Genomic DNA, 15,000 nt, shown 5'->3' on the forward strand with positions numbered 1-15,000 from the left:
TACTTGTTTAGTTTTGTTATATTATCAGTTTATTCTTTCTAACATTTTGTTGTTCATCCAACTCAAGGTTTGGTTTTCATGTGTGTGTGTGTGTGTGTGTGTGTGTGTACAACACGTGCGTTGATATGTAGTCAGGTCGGTGGCCTTACATTAAAACAGTTCTGAGTTCTGAGTTCTCTCTCTCTCTCTCTCTCTCTCTCTCTCTCTCTCATCATTCAGGGGGTTCCCCTGCAGACCTAGGCCACGTGTCCAACATGGACTTTGCGTGCATAAAAGAATCTCACGGCAACAAGAGAGGTGCTTACCAAAACTGTAGTAAAATCCGCTATGATAGTTGAACACACACACACACACACACACACACGCACGCACGCACGCACGCACGCACACGCACACACTTAATAATAATAATAATCATGGATAATGGATACACTATCCAGAAATCTGCTCTAGGTGCTTTACAAAAACGCTTTTGTTAACATAAAACATTACATCTATGTTACATACACACACCAAAATGTGACTACACACACACACACACACACACACACATATATATATATATATATATATATATATATAAATATATATATATATATACACACACACACACACACACACTGCATGCATACATTTTAACATACATGTGTATCTAACAGCTAGTCTAACACATATGCACACATAGGCAGGCACAAACTTACTGTAGTAATAATGATGACAAAAAAACAAAAAAAAAAAGATTTGCGCCGGAAGAGTAGCCTGAATTCCACACATAAATCTGCTGTGACTGAAGTACAATAGAACAGATGAAAGCAATACAATACAACACAACACATCGTTTTACGGTAAAGAACAATGCAGTACAATGTAAATCAAAGCGCACAGAGCTTCAAGAATATGTGCTATAGCAAGATGTCTCAATCAATGAATAAATAAATAAATAAATAGAATAACACAGTATAATGCAGTGCAACACAACACATCGCATACCAGTTTTCCCAAACAGTCACATTGACTGCAATCCTCATAAAGTAATGGACCCGATGACAGATAAATATCTGTAGGTGTGGACAAACATGCTGGTGAAATTAGTCCTGCGGTTGTCGTTGTTTTTTAGGGGGTTTTTGTTTGTTTGTTTGCTTTTTGTTTTTTGTTTGTTTGTTTTGTTTTTGTTTTGGGGTTGTTGTTTTGGTTGTTTTGTTTGTTGTTGTTGTTGTTGTTGTTTTGTGTTGTTGTTGTTTTTTGTTTTGTTTTGTTTTGTTTTTGTTTTTTGTTGTTGTTTTTTTGTTTTGTTTTGTTTGTTTGCTGTTGTTTTGTTTGTTTTTCGTTATTGTTGGGGGCGGGGGGGGGGGGGGTTCTTCGTTACTTGATAGAACGGGGTGGTAGTAAATAAGAGGTTGTTGACCTGGCACAAGCATGATTTCAAATACTCAGTTATTAACGTTTTGCTTGTGACAGCAGGATGACAACGTACGGAAGCAACAGACTGGTTTGCTCACTTCTCGCGGCCTGTGGTACATAATGCCGCCATCAGAAACACCCACCCACCCCACCCCACCCCCGCCCCCCTAGTGCTGTCCAAGCAAGCTTCCCCCGAAGAAAACACGGAGAAAAGGCAAGGCAAAGAAAATTCTTGATATTCGGGATTATGGATAAACGATTATGTGCATACAGACAGACAGTCAGAGATAGTAAATTTGCGTGTTAGTTACAGAGAGGGGTCAGAAAGAAGAAGGGGGTAGTTAATTTAATTGTTTAGGGAGAAGAGAGGGGGGGGGAGAGGGGGAGAGGGGGGGAGGGAGAAAGAGGGATGGAGAGAGAGAGAGTTACGTTATTTACAGAGAGAGGGAAAGGGAGAAAGACAGGGGGGAGACCAGTTGATTTGTCAACACAGAGAGAGAGAAGGAGAGGGAGAGAAAGAGATAGGCAGACTGGGAAGGGGGTGCATGCTCTTTGAAGAGGAGGAAGGAGAAGGGGGGGGGGAGGTTCTAGCTGTCAGCTGAGAAGGAGAAAGGAGGGGGGAGGTTCTAGCTGTCAGCTGAGAAGGAGAAAAAGGGAGGGAGGTTCTAGCTGTCAGCTGAGAAGGAGAAAAAGGGGGGGAGGTTCTAGCTGTCAGCTGAGAAGGAGAAATGGGGGGAGGTTCTAGCTGTCAGCTGAGAAGGAGAAATGGGGGGGAGGTTCTAGCTGTCAGCTGAGAAGGAGAAAGGGGGGAGGGAGGTTCTAGCTGTCAGCTGAGAAGGAGAAAGGGGGGAGGGAGGTTCTAGCTGTCAGCTGAGAAGGAGAAATGGGGGAGGAGGTTCTAGCTGTCAGCTGAGAAGGAGAAATGGGGGGGAGGTTTTTGTATTTGTATTTGTATTTCTTTTTATCACAGCAGATTTCTCTGTGTGAAATTCGGGCTGCTCTCCCCAGGGAGACCGCGTCGCCATACTACAGCGCCACCCAATTTTTTTGTATTTTTTCCTGCGTGCAGTTTTATGTTTTTCCTATCGAAGTGGATTTTCCTACAGAATTTTGCCAGGAACAACCCTTTTGTTGCCGTGGGTTCTTTTACGTGCGCTAAGTGCATGCTGCACACTGGACCTCGGTTTATCGTCTCATCCGAATGACTAGCGTCCAGACCACCACTCAAGGTCTAGTGGAGGGGGAGAAAATATCGGCGGCTAAGCCGTGATTCGAACCAGCGCGCTCAGATTCTCTCTCGCTTCCTAGGCGGACGCGTTACCTCTAGGCCATCACTCCAGGTTCTAGCTGTCAGCTGAGAAGGAGAAATGGGGGGGAGGTTCTAGCTGTCAGCTGAGAAGGAGAAATGGGGGGGAGGTTCTAGCTGTCAGCTGAGAAGGAGAAATGGGGGGGAGGTTCTAGCTGTCAGCTGAGAAGGAGAAATGGGGGGGAGGTTCTAGCTGTCAGCTGAGAAGGAGAAATGGGGGGGAGGTTCTAGCTGTCAGCTGAGAAGGAGAAATGGGGGGGGGGAGGTTCTAGCTGTCAGCTGAGAAGGAGAAATGGGGGGGGGAGGTTCTAGCTGTCAGCTGAGAAGGAGAAATGGGGGGGAGGTTCTAGCTGTCAGCTGAGAAGGAGAAATGGGGGGGAGGTTCTAGCTGTCAGCTGAGAAGGAGAAATGGGGGGGAGGTTCTAGCTGTCAGCTGAGAAGGAGAAATGGGGGGGGGAGGTTCTAGCTGTCAGCTGAGAAGGAGAAATGGGGGGGAGGTTCTAGCTGTCAGCTGAGAAGGAGAAATGGGGGGGGGAGGTTCTAGCTGTCAGCTGAGAAGGAGAAAGGGTGGTGAAAGAGAGGTAAGTTGAGGGAATGGGGCTAATGTTATAGGTTAATTAGAAAGGGAGAGAGGGTCCAATTATGATTGGTTACAAATGACATGAAGAGATAGGGAGGAATTGACAAGAGACAGAAGGGGAGAGACAGACAGACAGACAGACAGACAGAGACAGACAGACAGAGACAGAAAGACAGACAGACAGAGACAGAGAGCTTTGCTATTTTGAGAGAAAGAGCGAGTAGAACATTGTTATTTTTTCAGGGAGAGGAACAGGGAAACAAACAGAGACAGAGACAGACACCATTATTTAAAGGTTGTTTATTGCTTGTTTGTTTTTGGTTTTTTGACTCACTTGTGTAAACAAAGTGAGTCTATGTTTTAACCCGGTGTTCGGTTGTCTGTGTGTGTGTCTGTGTGTCCGTGGTAAACTTTAACATTGACATTTTCTCTGAAAATACTTTGTCAGTTGACACCAAATTAGGCCTAAAAGTAGAAAAAATTCGGTTCTTTCCAGTCATCTTGTTTAAAACTATATTGCACCTCTGGGATGGGCACAAAAAATAAAAAAGAAGCTAAATTATATGCAAACTGCATTTACTGTTATATTTATATTTTTTGTATTCTCTAAACTGATATCCTGACACAACAACAAGAGCAGTCATTATTATCATTTTTTGTTTGAACTTCTTTTGCTAAGCATGGAAGTTTTATTTATTTTGCAAACGTTTTGGTGCAGATAGTAAAAAAGGGAAATTAATCTGTAATTAATGCTAGGGGACTTAATTTGCTTTAAACTGATCTTTTTCATCTTAAACATTACATTTTGAAATTATACTCGATACATAAAAAGCTTGTGTGTTTTACTCTCAGTGTACAGGGCTTTCACTATGTTCATTCGCCCAAGTGGTCTTTTTCGGAAAATACTAAAATCAATACGACGAGTGAACGTTACAGATCTATTGGCTGAGCCCTGAAGGTCATGGGCAAAAATCAATTGCGTACACATATTTATACACATTCAAAGCGCGTGCTCATATTCTTCGCGAACGCGAACGACGCCATTTTGTTTCAAGTTGTTGACCTGCCCGTTCAATCCTATATTCAATGGACAATACACGATAGCATGTGATGGAAAGTTGGAGAAGGAGACTGGTAAATATTCATTCAGAGAAAGATTTGTGAACGCCTCATCACTTACTGGATTATGCCCCAAACTGCCATAAAAAATATCCACAGAATCAGTCGGAATTCACAGTTAGAAATTGTAAACCATGCGAGTTAATACCCTTGAATTGATCACGATGAAACGAAAAAAATTCCAGTCTTGACTTTTTTCAAAATGAAGTCCTTTTCACTTCTTACGACGTTTAGAAGTACTTGTACTTGGATCTACATGTTATTAGTTTAACAAAATACTAAATGTTCATATCAACTTTAAAACTATAAAACTAGAATGAACATAAAAGAGAAATTGAATCGACCGTGTCGTACTACATTCCCGGCGGGTGTAACTAAACTTGTACATCTATCTAGATCTAGAGAAAACGGCTAAATGTTGCAGTGTGATTGCGGCGATAGCCACGTCTCCTTTACCGCGGACTTAAAAAGAATTTTTTATTGCCCTTAAAGATTTTTTGAATGCCTAAGATACACCAGAATAATATGATTTAAACAGCGTTCTCACTGTGAATACCGCAATTGATTTATCGCCCTTTACAAAATTATGTTCAAATATTACACGTTAGAACGTCAGTTAAGGAGCCACGATAGTGTAATGGATAAGACAGTTTCTTCTCACCCGAACACGCCGAGTTCGAATCATGTTAGGACTTTTTTTCTTTTCTTTTTTTTTTTAACCCGAAGCTATATAATAACAAATACAGAACACATTTTAACGATTAGATTTTTTTTTTTAAGTGTGTCACAAGTGAGTCTTGAAGGCCTTGCCTCTCTTGTTTGTTTTCTTTTCTTGGTGTGTGTTTGTTTGTTTGTTTGTTTGTTGTTGTTGTTGTTGTTTTGGGGTTTTTTGTTTTGTTTTGTTTTGGTTTTGTTTTTTTTTGTTTTTTGGTTTTTTTTTGGGGGGGGGGTTCTTTTTTGTTGTTGTTTCTTTTTGGTTTTGGGTTTTTTTTGTTTTCTTAATTCTTCCAAGTCTTCGTTACAGACTGACTCGGACGAACAGTTTACGTAAATGTCAATGCCCCCTTCCCTATCCTAACTATATCACACACAAATGAACGCCAGGACCCGTGTGGCCACAAAGGCAGCACACTAACAGGCCATGTATCATGTTGTAATTGACACCCATGCTGAAGGTTCAGGATGTGCCGCTAAAGCCGGGGCTCTGTTTCTTTGTGTTGAATGAACGGGGGTTGACAGAAAGACAAATGGTCAGGACCTGACCTGACCTCACAGTCGGTGTGTAGGGGGGGGGGGGGGGGAGTGAAGACGGTGTGTGTGTGTGTGTATGTGTGTGTGACCGCGCGTGTGTGTGTGTGTGTGTGTGTGTGTGTGTGTGTGTCCGTGCGTGTGCGCGTATTGCGTGTGATTTAAACGGGAAGAACAAATGCGAAGACAGAAAAAAGCTTAAAGAGACATCACTCACTACTACCACTACTACTGCTGCTACTAATGATAAGAAGAAGAAGAAGAATATATCTTCTAACCCGTGATAAATACACACCTCAGATGATTGAATCCAGCAATATACTACAGTAAAGCTTTCGTAGGAATGGGTCACATTCTGCCATCTTTCTATGAAATATTCACTAATACTTATAAGAAATCGTGGAAAGTCAACTGATTTTTTAATGACACGACTCCTGCATTTGTTATGCTTAAAACATTCAGCCAGTCATGAAAGTTTTTATTAACTTCCAGGGCAGGCATGATTGCCGGTGATGAGTCCAGTCCATGTTGACTATTTATCGAGCAGAACACTTTTAAAAATGCAGATATGTTGAATCGGATCAGACACTGCTGTGTACCATCGAAACGACTCAGTAGCAGTGCAAGATCTCCTGTCAGTGGTGTGTGGTCCTACGGCGACCTAACGTTGTGAGTTCTCTGAGTGTGAAGGGGTTCCGGCCTGTTGGTGAGACAGCGGGATGAATCGAGCAGTTTGAACATGTAGAGTTCCGCTTTGCAGAAGGCAATAAAGTCTGGCCAGGAACTGCTGTAACGTCCAAAGCATGGAAACTTGGGCTGCTTGATGGTGCCGAAGATTGGGAATGCACAGTTGACCTACCAGAAGGGAAGAAACACCCGGAAATCATCAGCAAGAGCGGCATGAGACCTGACATTGTACTCCACTCCAAGGCAACGAAACAAGTGACGGAGCTCACTGTGCCATACGAAAGCAGAATGGAGGAAGCCCACATCCACAAGACCGAGAAGTGTAATAGTCTTGCCAGCAGCCTATGAGAATCTGGCTTCCAAGTCAAAGTCCTCGCCATAGAGATTGGTGCAAGAGGGGTTTTGAGCGTATCTGCCTACAGCCTCATGAAACAGCTGTCGATTTCTGGCAGAGAGAGGACACGGGCTCACAAGGCAATGGCAGAAGCAGCAGAAAAGAGTTCCAGCTGTATCTGGTCGAGGAGGAATGACTCAAACTCAAACTAGGCGTACGATAGCTCAGTGGTTAAAACGTCTGCCAGAAAAGGTGACAATCCTGAAGTGGCGACCAGCCTGGAGGCGCGGGTTCGAACCTGCTGAGGACCAGGGGAAAAAGAGAGAAAAAAGGCGGGAATACAAGGGCATCCAGGAGTCATGACCTGGGTGCGGCCCGGCGCCCTTAAAGTGTGAGGAGTTCAGGGCCGAAACACTTGACTGAGGGGGCCTCCTCTCTGAAGACTATGTACTGTCTAGCTCTCCCTAGAGTTTCTTATCACTGCAGAGTGGGAAACCATTGAATCAGGACAACTTTGAAAGGAACAGTTTGCTCATCAACATGGCCAGGACTGGGGATTCTCTTGTCTCCTGGTTGGTGTTTTGTTTGGTGTTGTTGCTGTTTGTTTGTACCTTTGTTTTGGTTCGACATCGGACTTGTCTGAGATGTGTAAAACTGATTGACTGGGGATAAGGTTGTACTTGTCATTGATGGTGTTGTTTGATTGATTGGGGATAAGGTTGTACTTGTCATTGATGGTGTTGTTTGATTGATTGGGGATAAGGTTGTACTTGTCATTGATGGTGTTGTTTGATTGGTTGGGGATAAGGTTGCTGTTGTCATTGATGGTGTTGTTTGATTGATTGGGGATAAGGTTGTACTTGTCATTGATGGTGTTGTTTGATTGATTGGGGATAAGGTTGTACTTGTCATTGATGGTGTTGTTTGATTGATTGGGGATAAGGTTGTACTTGTCATTGATGGTGTTGTTTGATTGATTGGGGATAAGGTTGTACTTGTCATTGATGGTGTTGTTTGATTGATTGGGGATAAGGTTGCTGTTGTCATTGATGGTGTTGTTTGATTGATTGGGGATAAGGTTGCTGTTGTCATTGATGGTGTTGTTTGATTGATTGGGGATAAGGTTGTACTTGTCATTGATGGTGTTGTTTGATTGATTGGGGATAAGGTTGTACTTGTCATTGATGGTGTTGTTTGATTGATTGGGGATAAGGTTGCTGTTGTCATTGATGGTGTTGTTTGATTGATTGGGGATAAGGTTGTTGTTGTCATTGATGGTGTTGTTTGATTGATTGGGGATAAGGTTGCTGTTGTCATTGATGGTGTTGTTTGATTGGTTGGGGATAAGGTTGTACTTGTCATTGATGGTGTTGTTTGATTGGTTGGGGATAAGGTTGCTGTTGTCATTGATGGTGTTGTTTGATTGGTTGGGGATAAGGTTGTACTTTTCATTGATGGTGTTGTTTGATTGATTGGGGATAAGGTTGTTGTTGTCATTGATGGTGTTGTTTGATTGATTGGGGATAAGGTTGTTGTTGTCATTGATGGTGTTGTTTGATTGATTGGGGATAAGGTTGTACTTGTCATTGATGGTGTTGTTTGATTGATTGGGGATAAGGTTGCTGTTGTCATTGATGGTGTTGTTTGATTGATTGAGGATAAGGTTGCTGTTGTCATTGATGGTGTTGTTTGATTGATTGGGGATAAGGTTGTACTTGTCATTGATGGTGTTGTTTGATTGATTGGGGATAAGGTTGTACTTGTCATTGATGGTGTTGTTTGATTGATTGGGGATAAGGTTGCTGTTGTCATTGATAGTGTTGTTTGATTGATTGGGGATAAGGTTGCTGTTGTCATTGATGGTGTTGTTTGATTGATTGGGGATAAGGTTGTACTTGTCATTGATAGTGTTGTTTGATTGATTGGGGATAAGGTTGTACTTGTCATTGATGGTGTTGTTTGATTGATTGGGGATAAGGTTGTACTTGTCATTGATGGTGTTGTTTGATTGATTGGGGATAAGGTTGTACTTGTCATTGATGGTGTTGTTTGATTGATTGGGGATAAGGTTGTACTTGTCATTGATGGTGTTGTTTGATTGATTGGGGATAAGGTTGTACTTTTCATTGATGGTGTTGTTTGATTGATTGGGGATAAGGTTGTACTTGTCATTGATGGTGTTGTTTGATTGATTGGGGATAAGGTTGTACTTTTCATTGATGGTGTTGTTTGATTGATTGGGGATAAGGTTGTACTTGTCATTGATGGTGTTGTTTGATTGGTTGGGGATAAGGTTGTACTTGTCATTGATGGTGTTGTTTGATTGATTGGGGATAAGGTTGTACTTGTCATTGATGGTGTTGTTTGATTGATTGGGGATAAGGTTGTACTTGTCATTGATGGTGTTGTTTGATTGATTGGGGATAAGGTTGCTGTTGTCATTGATGGTGTTGTTTGATTGATTGGGGATAAGGTTGTACTTGTCATTGATAGTGTTGTTTGATTGATTGGGGATAAGGTTGTACTTGTCATTGATGGTGTTGTTTGATTGATTGGGGATAAGGTTGTACTTGTCATTGATGGTGTTGTTTGATTGATTGGGGATAAGGTTGTACTTGTCATTGATGGTGTTGTTTGATTGATTGGGGATAAGGTTGTACTTGTCATTGATAGTGTTGTTTGATTGATTGGGGATAAGGTTGTACTTGTCATTGATGGTGTTGTTTGATTGATTGGGGATAAGGTTGTACTTGTCATTGATGGTGTTGTTTGATTGATTGGGGATAAGGTTGTTGTTGTCATTGATGGTGTTGTTTGATTGGTTGGGGATAAGGTTGTACTTGTCATTGATGGTGTTGTTTGATTGATTGGGGATAAGGTTGTACTTGTCATTGATGGTGTTGTTTGATTGGTTGGGGATAAGGTTGTACTTGTCATTGATGGTGTTGTTTGATTGATTGGGGATAAGGTTGCTGTTGTCATTGATGGTGTTGTTTGATTGATTGGGGATAAGGTTGCTGTTGTCATTGATGGTGTTGTTTGATTGATTGGGGATAAGGTTGTACTTGTCATTGATGGTGTTGTTTGATTGATTGGGGATAAGGTTGTTGTTGTCATTGATGGTGTTGTTTGATTGATTGGGGATAAGGTTGCTGTTGTCATTGATGGTGTTGTTTGATTGATTGGGGATAAGGTTGTACTTGTCATTGATGGTGTTGTTTGATTGATTGGGGATAAGGTTGTACTTGTCATTGATGGTGTTGTTTGATTGATTGGGGATAAGGTTGCTGTTGTCATTGATGGTGTTGTTTGCTGTTGGTTCTTTGGATTTGCTTGCTTGCTTGTTTGTTTGTTTTTGGCGTTTTGTTGTTGTTTGGTTGGTTTTTGTTTGTTTGTTTGTTTTTACTTTGTGCAGAGTATGGCATCTACAATCTACAATCGTCCATTTGGAGGTCTTTTTCCAGTACTTTTTTTGTAGCGAAATTATGGGTCTTGGTCAGGTGTCTTTTGCATTTCTCTGTCGTTGAAACACAAGTTCGGGTAACTCTTACAGGGAGAGCGCAGTGCGTCTTCAAAATCCGGCACCATCTTACTGGTCTACTATTCATCACCTGCATATTCGTTTACCATCTGCACACTCCATCACCGTAAAAAATTTTTTTTTTTCCTTTTTTTCATTTGTTTAAGAGTCGTACCATATTCACCTCTCTTGTTGCAGTGGGTTCATTTGTGTACGCTGAATACATGCTGCATACGTACATGGTGACCACGGTTTATCGTACAGTCCGAAAAACTAACACACACACCACCCTACTCCGGGTCTACTGTGAAGGGGGTGGGGATAAAACAAACACCATGTCCTTGAAGGAATCGAAAGCAGGACGCACACTTCCTAGCCGTGGGGGTGATGAGGATGGGGCGGGGGGGGGGGGGGAGGGCGTGGGTTTTATCCACGGCTTTGTGTCCATGTGTGTGCCCGGGGTCCCCAGTCCCCCATTCCCGGAGGTTCTGGGTTGATGTCGCGGTGCTGGGAGGGAGCTTTTCCAGAGCTGTCTTCCTTCTATCGCTGTTTTCTCTGCCTGGTGTGAAACTCCCTGACATCTGGGTCAGTTCGTCGTGTCCACAGGACGTTGTTTGGGGCAGCTCTGTCCATAGACGGTGAGGAATGTAACCCGGGGGGGGGGGGGGGGGTATTCATAGAGGGCTCGTGTGTAGTCCTTGTATCGGAGGTGGTTAATTCCACGTGTTTGCGATCCATACACACACGTTAAGTCCTGATGGAGTGTTGGAGTTCGATGTTTGGGGATCTGTTTCCCGTACAGATAGCAGTGGACCTCCAAGGGTGGGGCGCTGAATGGCAAAGGCAGGATTTCGTGCTGCCAGTTCATCTGCCCCTCCCCCACCCCCACCCACCCAACCCCCCAACTCCCCCCCGTCCCCCTCCCAACCCCCCCTCCCATCCCCTCACGCCCAGTCTTCGTCATCACGCTGCCAAGCGAAACGAACTTTTTCGCAACTTCGACATCCCCCTTCACCCCCCTTCTCCACTCTCCCACCCCCACCCCACCCCCCTCCTCCTAGATGATCTGCTTCTCTTCTTATTCTTGCTTCTATACGCAAATTTTTTTATTTTATTTTTTTTTTTTTATATATACGCGGCTGATTACATGTTCCATTCAGTGTGACGTCTTTCTTAGAGCATCCGTCATGTCTGGCACATGTTGCAGGCGATGTGTCAACAGAGCGGGATCAGCTGGTGGTTCCAAGTTTTCCTGTTCGTCAACGTCCGCTGGATGGTGTTTTCCTGACGGCTGTACAGGTCCCTCACTGTGTGACGTCACTGAAACGAAGGACGGACTGCAGCCACCCGAGGTTCAGCGCCGCTGTGAGTGATTTCCTGTGTCGCCTTTCCATGACGGTGGCGGTGTCAGTCTCAAGGAGGCGTCGAAGCGTGCGGACTGATGCATATACGCTACACCACGTCTGCTTTAAAACGAGAAAAAAGAGGGATGAGGAAGGGGTAGGAGCAATGTCTGACATACACACAGACTGAACGCACGGGTCAGGCCTGCAGACACTGCCAAAGACTGCATGGAAAACTATGTGTGACTTCCAGACAAGGCCTTCGTGGTTTGTTTTTTTTGGTTCACAACAGAGAGGTTTTACAGTTGACGAAGAGTATCCTCTGTTGTTTCTGATCATACTGATTGCAGTAAGGATTCCATAGTTGTGTGTCATCTAGTTTTCTTATGACACTGCAGGTTGTCGCACATTGTCTTCTGTAGCACTCATCATGTTTAGTCGGCTGTGTAGCTTTTTTCCTTTTTTTTTTTTTTTTTTTCATTTCAATATTTTTTCTTCACTCAATGCACAAAACAATAACATAAATCACACACACACACACACACACACACACACACACACACACACGTAGCCACGCACGCACGAACGTACACACACACACACACACACACACACACACACACACACACACACACATGTATGCACGCACACGCTTTTTTACATCCTCACATGCACATGACAGTTATTGGACTAATACGACGAAAAGGTTCAAATAAAACCAGTACCACATTCAGCTGTCAGACACTCAACAAAGGTAAAGCAAATCAGGTAGTTAAACACACACACACACACACACACACACACACACACACACACACACACACACACACACACACACACACACACACAATAACAATCTATACTAAAAGTAACATCTCATAGGAAACCTATAAGAAAATCCCTGTGATATTTTGATATGACCGGCAACAGGCTTGAGGCTGGGAATTTCCTGTTGTTGTTGTTTGTTTGATGTCGTTGTCAAGTTGTTGTTGTTGCCCTTCTCTTTTCGACATATCCCATGCTTACAGCTGTGTACTGTTGTAATTTCCATCCATGTTTCTCAGTTAAGGAGCAGATTATGAATCAGAAAAAAACAAATTATCCCCGCCCATCCGCCTCTCTCTCTCTCTCTCTCTCTCTCTCTCTCTCTCTCTCTCTCTCTCTCTCTCTCTCTCTCTCTCTCTCTCCATTGCCGTTCCAACGAAAAACAGATTAATGTGAAGAAGTCGTTAGTACATCGTTGCGCGTAATTCCTTTCTCCTTGTGCTAATTATGAATGTCGTGTTTGTATTTGAACCCCTTCAGAAGGGTCAATGGCCAGTTCGTAAAAATAAAATTCGTTTGGCTTCGTTTTCGTTTGTTCCAATGAAAACAAAAAACCGGTACATGTGCAAAAACGTCGAAACGTTGAATGCACAATTGCGCGCGCGCACACTCTCTCTCTCTCTCTCTCTCTCTCTCTCTCACACACACACACACACACACACACACACACACACACACACCACAGTGACAGCTAACAAGGGTGTCAATTATTCTAATGGGTAGCAAGTCCCACAAAAATAGCAGGCTATTGGCGTTCGGCCCAAATGCAGATTGTGACAGGCAACGTGCCACTGATGGCCAGTGAGAAGGAAACGGAACGAGAAGCAGAAAGAGAGATCCTTGGCTTCCCGTGTTGGTCATCAAATCATCGGCTTCCCTTGTTGGTCATCAAATCACTGGCTCCCTTTCTCAATAACAATTTTAGAAGGCATCTAAATCTGGAATGTGGAAAACACCCTCCACCCCAACCCCAACCCTCCCCCCCCCCCCCCCATACCCTCCACCTCCCCAAAAAAAAGACCCCTCCAAAAGCAAAAAAAAAAAAAAGGAAGTAATTCCAGTGAAGGTTGAAGGGGAACGGAGTGGGGGGGGGGGGTCTTAGTCTGTGTCTGTGTGTCCGACAATGCCGCGAGAGCACGACCGTGTATGACAATGTGCGCACGTGTGCATATGCTCGTGTACACATGCCTCTGCTTCCTCAGCAGCAACCAGTTCCGTTTCGCCATCATCAGACTGGGAGAGAAAGTCTCAGACTTGGGCTGTAGAAGGATTCCTGTTTTTCATTCCTGTCTGTCTGTCTGTCTTTGTCTCTGTCTCTCTCTATCTCTATCTCTCTCTCTCTCTCTCTCTATCTATCTATCTGTGTGTCTCTGTTACTGTCTCTGTCTCCGTCTCTCTGTCTCTCTCTGTCTGTCTGTCTCTCTCCCTCTCTCTCTCTATCTATCTCTATCTCTCCCTCTGTGTGTGTGTGTGTGTGTGTGTGTGTGCCTCTGTGTGTGTGTGTGTGTGTGTGTGTGTGTGTGTGTGTGTGTGTGTGTGTGTGATGAACAGGGTCGGATAATGGCATTCATTCGGTCGGTTTGAGTTCAATTCCGCGCTGTATGTTTCATGATGGATTCTAAAATGGGGAGTCAACGGGGAATAATATGTCCCATGTTTCGGGTTACAAGAAAGAAAAAGTGAGTGTGAGATAGGGGTGTAGGTTGGGGAGAGTTTATACAGGAGTGCTGGTAAACTTAAAAGTGAGTGGTGTGGGCGTGGGAGTAGAATATGAGGTGGAAGGGGGGTTGGGGGATGTGGGTAGGGGGTTATCAACCAGCCACAAAAAGAGGAACGTGGTCTTGGTCGGATTGGAGGGGGCGGGGGGGGGGGTTACAGTATGGACAGAGTGACGGGCGCAATAGCTGTGTGGTTAAAGCGTTGGACTTTCCTTCTGAGGGTTTTAGAATCGAATCTAGGTAACGGCGCCTGGTGGGTAAAGGGTGAAGATTTTTCCTATCTCCCAGGTCAACATATGTTGCAGACCTGCTTGTGCCTGAACCCCCTTCTTGTGTATACGCAAGAGATGATCAAATACGCACGTTAAAAATCCTGTAATCCATGTCAGCGTTCGGTGGGTTATGGAAACAAGAACATACCCAGCATGCACACCCCCGATAACGGAGTATGGCTGTCTACATGGTGGTGTAAAAACGGTCATACACGTAAAAGCCCACTCGTGTACATACGAGTGAACGTGGGAGTTGCAGCCCACGAACACAGAAGAAAAAGATGCATGGACGGAGTGTGGGCGGGGTGGCGTGAAAGAAACTTTTTACTATTTTACGTGTGTTCTTTCTCCCAGTGTGTCGCTGTCTGTCTGTCTGTCTGTCTGTCTGTCTCTCCCTCTCTCTGTTGATGGGAGTGCATGAAGTTTACAGTGCTTTTATTCATTTAAAACAAACAGGCACCGTGGCTTAGATAGAATCGGTAGCAAAATGCTGAAAATACGTATCTGCTCCAGCTATCTCTGAACCCCTCGCCTACAGTTTCATTTTAATTATCTTTTAAAACCAGTTTCCAAAAGCTTTTAAGTTTGCTTAGTAATATCTCTTTACAAATCATCAGCTGATCTCTCTAACTGCAGACCAACCTCTG

The 15,000-nt window shown here is 43.7% G+C and overlaps 1 protein-coding gene across 1 annotated transcript in view; it reads right to left on the minus strand.

The window, feature by feature from the left end:
* Nucleotides 1-15,000, minus strand: part of LOC143281772 (thyrostimulin alpha-2 subunit-like) — a 67,100-nt gene that overhangs the window by 45,271 nt on the left and 6,829 nt on the right. The window lies entirely within an intron of this gene.

The sequence above is a fragment of the Babylonia areolata genome, chromosome 4, assembly GCF_041734735.1.
Source record: "Babylonia areolata isolate BAREFJ2019XMU chromosome 4, ASM4173473v1, whole genome shotgun sequence".
NCBI lineage: Eukaryota > Metazoa > Mollusca > Gastropoda > Neogastropoda > Buccinidae > Babylonia > Babylonia areolata.